Source organism: Spermophilus citellus (genome assembly GCF_964194105.1).
Source record: "Spermophilus citellus genome assembly, chromosome: 1".
Classification (NCBI taxonomy): Eukaryota; Metazoa; Chordata; class Mammalia; order Rodentia; family Sciuridae; genus Spermophilus; species Spermophilus citellus.
The window spans coordinates 222,644,526-222,652,325 of NC_138182.1; positions in this window are offsets into that span (position 1 = coordinate 222,644,526).

Below are 7,800 nucleotides of genomic sequence, written 5' to 3' on the forward strand. Positions count from 1 at the left end.
AGGCAAGCACTTTGCCACTGAGCTACATCCCAGCCCACGTTTCAATTTTTTGATGTTTGATTGCCGACAACTTTGAAGCCCTGCCACTCCCTCGCCTCTCAGCTCCACATCTGAGCAATCTGGTAATGTCTGGGTGCTTCTTCCTTCGGTGCTTACTAAAAGTGCCAACTGAGTACACCCAAGCCCACTCAAGGGAGCTCTCAACACAGACCCAACCACCAGAGTAACCCAAAGCTATTCTCCCCTGCTCTCTCAAAACATTTCCAGACCAGCTTTGGAGCCCACTCTGCCTTCCCAAAAAGCTTCACTATGTGAACAATCAATATTTCAAATCCTTTTGCTGCCTTTATGTTATTGACAATAATCTTGACAACCAAACACAATTTTGAGAGTGGGGGTATTTTAGTCAGCTTTTGTGTCACTGTGACCAAAATACCTGACAAGAATGACTAGAGGAGTGAAAATTTATTTGGGGCTCATGGTTTCAGACAACTGACTCCATTACTCTGGGTCTAAGGTGGGGCAGCACATCAAGGGGTAAGGGCCCAGCAATGGGGAATACTGCTCAGCTCATGGCAGTGTGAGGCAGATGATAGAGACAGAGAAAGGATGGGGGTGGGGAGGGAAATGGCAAGGGGGTGGTGATGGTGGATCAGGCAAGATGTGCCTGCCTACAGTTACCACCAACTTCATGCAAACTAGGATGTACAATCAAACTTGGATGGACAGAGGAAGTTACAGATCTTGCAAGCCAATCATTTCACATTCTTGAAGTAATGCAGGAGCTCTGGGGAGATACCTCATATCCAAACCATAACAGGATGTTTCCATCCTGTTCTTTTGGGGGTAATGACGATATTGTGCTTCAGAAGTGGGAGAAATTACTCTTTATACATTGTTGGGTACAACTGAGTAGAAATTTTTAACTTATATTTGTTCATTGATATATTTATAAAGTCATCATTATTTATGTCAAATTTATACCTTACTGCTTGAAGAGACCATAAATTTGGGATAGTTATTAACATTCAAAGATGGGTAAAGGGACTATGGCAAACATTCTACTGTGCAATGACATTTACACCACAGCCCTGGGAAATGCCGACTTTGGACTCTTATTTAGTTTACTGTTAACAACAGGTGCTTGATTAAGTGACAGGAAAGTAGTTTTTCTAGAAACAATTTAACATAAATGAAAAAGGGGTTATTTGATTTGTATGCAATTAAAAACGGATTTTCCCCCAAAATTTAAAACATTTTTTGCTTTAACAATTAGGCATTGAAGATTAGTGAAGCAAGGAAAAAAAGTGTATAAAGCCACTCATTTTTCAATCTCACTAAGGATCTCAGTATTAAAAAAGTCTCTCATTAAGTTTCCTTCATATACTTTACTAAATCATATATAAAACTCCTTGGAAAAATAACCATAGTAGAATTGTAAGAATATTTATTACAGTTAATAATTATGTCTATTGAGTAAGTCCATAGGGATTTTTTCCCCCAAATTTGTTTATTTGTTCAGGGTGAGTTTTGACAAGTAGCATCCCTTAAATTAGTTCTTTCCTTCATTAAACAATACATTCATCCATCCACATGGTGAGTCCTGCAGTATGTAATGATCATATGATTGTTGTGCCAGGAAAATCCCAAATTTAGTGTTAGATGTCATAATGTATTTGCTGAGAAAATGTGACATAGTGAACAGGGAAATAATAGGACAAAAAACAAACCTGCAAAATACACTGATATTGCAATGATTTAGAAGTAAGGGGTTTGGAATTTGGACTGATTTGATTTGATTTGATTTAGGATAAGTTTTAATTAGGGGGAAAACAATTTGTAAGTACTTTAATAAATAATATTGAATGAATACTACTTGAACATCTGGGGATATGTTTAACATAACTAAAAGAACTAACACATAAAGGATTCTTGTAGTTAACTGTCAACAGGAAAATCAATGCTGCTAATTACAAATGACCCCTCACTCTTTCATAAAGCAGCAGGACTCAGTTGCCTACTGTTCTGTTCAACACTAAATTTGAAAATGTTGTTAAGTTTTGCTGTCTTATCATCGACGAGTGCATTGTATTAGAAAGAATTCTGGCCTACCAAGCATGAAATTTAAGAGTTTTTTCTCATCACTGTGATCAACGATCCAACAAGAAGCCCCTGTGTTCATTTATTAATTTCTCAACAAATATTTACACTTGTTGATGGCCTGCACTGCATTGGGCAATGGGCAAACAATGATGAATGAAGCACAATTCTTATTCTCCAGTTCATGGTCTACTCATGCCAACAGATGACAGAAACAACACGATACAGACTACAGTGGAGATGTTTCATAGAAATAAGAAAGAACTAAGGAGAAAGCAACTTATAGCTAGAGACTTAGAAGAGCTGGTTTTTCACTTGGGAAAGATGAGGATATAGTAGGTGACATAGGGGAGAGCCTTGCATGCAAAGAGGATGCGTGTGATGTGCATGACCATAGTGGGAAATGATAAAAAGCCCCCAGGGCAGCCTGGAGGATCACAGCGTCATTCACTGAGATACAAGGGAAGCCAGTGATGTGGCTTTACCATGTTGAGTTTAAGGTACCTTCGAGATGCTCAGATGGAGCTGTCCACGAGGCGTTGAGTTACAGGGCATTAATTTGTAAGTGCTAACTGTACCATTAAGTATAGATGAGACCACTTAAGAAATGGTTGCAAAATGAGAAGAGGGTTTAGAGTGGAATGCTAAGGAACACCAACATTAAGACAACCGTAGAAGAAGCAAGCAAGCAAGATTGAAAGAGGTAAGAGAAAAGTCTGGAAAGTGGTGTCAGGGAAGCATGGCGATAACATGAAAAACTGGGGCACCAAGCAACATAAGGAAAAAACTCTCTTTTGAGGGGCTGGGAGTGTAGCTCACTGGTAGAGCATGTTAGCATGTGCAAGGCCCTGGGTGCAATCCCCGGAACCAATAAATCAATATGTAAGTAAACTTGTAAATAAAAAATAAAAACTCTTTCTGGATTTACCAACACAGAGGTTGAAGTAGACAGATGAGGGTGGACACCAAGGGATAGCAGGAAGCAGGTTTATTGGCTGCAGCCAGGTTCAAAAGGTTTTTTTTTTCCGCCTCCATCAAATCATCCCTCTGAACCCCAAGTTCAGAAAGTTTTAGAACTTCATACCCAGTGTAAGGGGAAGGGCTCCGAAGCTCACAATCTGCAGAAGTTCACACAAAAGCAGATTTTTCAGGGTTCTGGGCACCCAATTCAGGCCAAAGACATGGTGAAAATCAGTGTCTGGGAAAGGGAGAGTCCCCCTGGCTTTCTTCCCACCAGCTGGCTCAGCAGGACCTGACTATAGTCCTTTGAGATGCAAACGCCTCTGTGAAGGCTCCAGATCCAGACTGGAGGCCTTGAGTCCCTATCACTCTGTCTCTGTAAACACACCCTCCACCTGAAAACTCCGTTGTAGAAATTCTTGCTGATGGTCTAAGAACAATTATGCTGAACAGAATTTTTGAAGGTCTCCAGAAAAGCTTAGTTATGGCAAGAGTCTTCTGAGTGGGGGTCTCTGGCCTGCTTCAAGGTCATTGGTGACTGTTACCAGCAGCTTGATGGAGTACTGTGAGTGAAAGATAGAAATTGCCATTTAAGGAGTGAGGATGCAGACGAGGCAGTAGAGACAGCCTGGGAAGCTAATGCTCAAGAAGCTTGCCTATGGAGGGGAAGATGGGCACAGGACAGCAACTATTAGGGAAAGAATATGAAATATAGAGCAAATATAGAACAAGAAATGAACACATTTTAGGTAGAATATTGCTGCCAGAGAGGGAGTAATTGATATGTGATTTTTCTTAATCAAGGGGCCCTAAAAGTATAATTAGTATGATTTGGTGATCTATGAAATTAATATTTTATGTTTTATTATTATGTTTTTTTCATTTCCTGGGTCATATCACCCCTTCAACATTAAAATCTTCACAAGAATGAAGCCTGTCTGTATAATAAATAATAATGATTCCCATTCTGGGGGCATTGTCTCTTATAACATGAAGTCTAGGGGAGAGAGTTTTAGAACTTCTTCAGTGAATTAACAGTGTGATGCATCAGAATCTGCTGTTGAACTTTCCTTCTGCTTGCAAGATGGCTGCTACAGCTCCGACATCATCTCTTTACATGATATGTCCAAAGAGAGCATGGGACTTCTGCTCTTCCTCTTTCCCTCTCTCTTTCCTTTTCTCTTTTTCCAAACCTCTCTCAGAAGACTTTTCCTCAGGTCTTATTGTTCGGGAGTGAGTCATAGACATACATACTCAGGTCTTGTTTGCTAGGAAGGGGAGGAAAGTGACCACCTGGTATTTTCAGCCTCTATTATGGAATGTAGGTCCTATTGGGAAGAGAGAAGGGAATGGATTACTGACTCTATCAATATGGGCAGCCACAGGCTCTGTCTTTCATTCCTTAGTGCCTGCTATAGTAACTGGGTATCCAGAGCTGGGTCTTTGGCAAATATTTGATCCTTGTTCTTCTGTGAGGTTGATAGTGCAATACACTACAATTTCATGTAATTGATATATATGAGGCTCACAAATATATGAGGCTTTACAGAAGTGATGTACTGGCAAATCAGAATAGGGTAAGGGTATGGAGAAAAAACAAAAGACCTAGGAAAAAATGAATAGGCAGAAAGAAAATGACTTCAATTTCTGTCATTTAATTGAAGAAGTTTTAATGTGTAGAATGCTGTTTATATACAAAATTCCTAGTCCAGGGATTAGCAAACTATGACAAAAAACAAATCCAAATGTAGCTCATTTTCTAGGGTCAGCAAGCTAAGAATAATTTTTTATGATTTTAAATGGTGGAAGAAAATAAAAAGAAGAGCAATTTTTTCTTTTCCTTTTCTTTCTTTCTTTCTTTCTTTCTTTCTTTCTTTCTTTCTTTCTTTCTTTCTTTCTTTCTTTCGTACTGGGGATTGAACCCAGAGCCACATCGCCAGCTCTATTTTTATATGTTATTTAGAGATAGGGTCTTGCTGAGTTTCTTAGGGCCTTGCTAAGTTGCCGAGGCTGGCTTTGATCTCACAATCCTCCTGCCTCAGCCTATGGACCTGCTGGGATTATAGGTGTGCACCACCACACCCGGCAAGAGCAATATTTTTGATAGGCAAAAATTATATGAAATTCAAATTTCAAGGTCTATAAGTAAAGTTTTGTTGGAACACAGCCATGCTCATTTGTCTGTGACTGTTTTTGCAGGACAATAGCAAAGCTGAACAGTTGTCACAGAGTCTGTGTGGCCTGCAGGAGCCTAATGTAGTCAATCTCTGGTCCTTTATAGAAAAACTTGCTGACCACATGTTTTCCAGGTAATCTTTGTCTATCAAGGTCAGACTCAATTAGTAAGCAGAAGTAAACCTGGGAAGAAAGGGTAAGCAGATATCAGAGGGCTGCTTCTCCTCTTGATATTCCATTCCTTCCTTTCCATCTTCTGCTCAGACCTAGGGGTTGAGGCACAGGGCATTAGATTGCCATCTTGCTTCCTAATAAATAAATATTGAATTGGCTATTCCTCTCCTTCCTCTAAGCGTAATATTTTCCCAGTGGTATTAAAATAGACCAGCTTCATATCAATAGAGAAGAAGTGGGAAGGAACTGGTCACTGACTTGAGAAATCTGTCTAATGGAAATATGGTTCCTTTTATGGGTCCAGAGAAATGTGAACTGCAAACATGGTTTAGTATTCCATTGGAGCGTGAAATTTCTTTGATATATAGCATGAGTTTCATCACATACGTCAGTTAAAAATGAATTTGTGACTTACATAATCCTCAGAGAGGGATTTCCTATGGAATTCTGCCATGCTTCTTCACAAAAATAGTTCTGAGTATGGATAAAATGACTAGCGATGTTGATTATTTTGGCTTCCACATTTAAAATTTGACCAATGGGAAAGGAAAACAGATGTGGCAAATCCAATAAATTTTTAGCAGAAGAGCCGGGGAGAGGAAGCATAGCAGAGGAAATTGGGGACAAGAACAGAAAAGGAACACACACACACAATTTCTCTTCCCTTTTCTGTAGAAGAATGCAGTAAGTTTTAACCTTTTAACAACCCACATCATAATAACCAACCTTAAAAATATCATTTAGATAAGGAGCCCTGTCTTATGTTGTGATCTTCAAAACAATGAGGTGAAATAGATAGAATAGTTATAATTTCCATGATACAGATTAGAAAAGTAAAGTTCAGGGAGGTTGAACAAACTTCCCAAAGAAATTCCAGAGCCTGGACTCAAACTCAGGTCTTCTGTCCCCAGGCCCCAGGCCCTTCCACTCTCCTGCACTATTTTAGGGGGAATGAACATGTGGTCAGTGCATAAACCCTGCTTCTGGTTAGACTAAGTGCATTGAGGTCATTAGAACAAATGTCTTGTCATTCATTATAATATACTTCCTTCTAACACATTATGTGCAACCCCAAACTCAGTTTTCTCGTATTTGCTTTTTATGTCTGTATGCTTTTAAAAAGCCATTGCCAAATAAAATAAAATAAAAATCCTAGCAAATAAAAAAAAGCATGAAAAAAGGGATATATTGCACTTGCCAGTAGGACTATTCCCACTGTGGTCAGCACCCTGATACAGCGTGGCCTCGTCTTATCCTGTGAAGGACTGCTGATGCTACCTGTGGTCTGGAGAGGCCACGCAGGAAGCCACTTCTGGGTTCAAAATCCCACCCAGCCACTTTTTAACTGCAAAGCCTTGGGAAGTTGCTTAAACTTGCAGTGGGGGAGGGTGTCTCAGTCTCCTCACTAGGGAAGGGGGCTCATATCTACTTTGTGGGTTGTCTGAGAACCAGATCTAGGATGCGTTTGGCCTATTGTGGTTCCCCATGGATTGTGGTGATTTATTCCTAGGTTGGGGTTCTGAAGTCAAGGGCTTGCAGGGGACACTGGATGAGTAATTTGATATGTTTCTGAGAAGGGCCAATGAAAGCAAGCCCAGGTAGTGTCCTGGTAGGAGTGCATCAGGCTTTGATCTTGGCTCCATCACTGTGTGACCCTGGGAAGCCTTTTAATGGCTGTTTCTCAGCCTGCAGTGTCATTCCTAAGATGAGCATTTTAGTGGTACCTGTCCTAAGTTGATTGGAGAAGCCAGTGGCAGCCTTCAGCTGAGAGAATGAACAGTTTTAACCTAATGCTTGGCACATAGTTATTTCACTATTATTGTGTTGTTTTTTTTTTTTTTTTTTTTTTTGGATGGGGGAATGTTCAGGGGTGTTCAGACTTTTCCGTTTGTAATAGAGTTTATTAATATATTATTATCCAGAGTGTAAATGAGAGAATACTGGCAAGCTGGAGGTTGCTGTGGCAATCTTTGAACTAGAACATATTCTCTTAGGGAGGGAAACTGAACCCTCTTGTAAAAAGAAGGGAAAGACAGCTGGGCTTAGAAGAAATTTCAGCTGGTCTGACAAGTACAATTAGTGATTTTAGCCAGGCACAATGACACACGCCTGTAATCCCAGCAGCTTGGGAGGCTGAGGCAGGAGGATTGTGAGTTCAAAGCCAGCCTCAGCAAAAGTGAGGCACTGAGCTACTCAGGGAGACCCTGTCTCTAGATAAAAAAAAATATGAAATAGGGCTAGGGATGTGGCTCAGGGGTTGAGTGCCCCTGAGTTCAATTCCCAGTATTCCCCCCAACAAAATAGAATTAGTGATTTTAGCTGCCTTTGTAACCTATAAGAAAAACTGAGCTCTAAGCTTGGCATGGAGGCTGTGTTACCCCATAGAGTGAC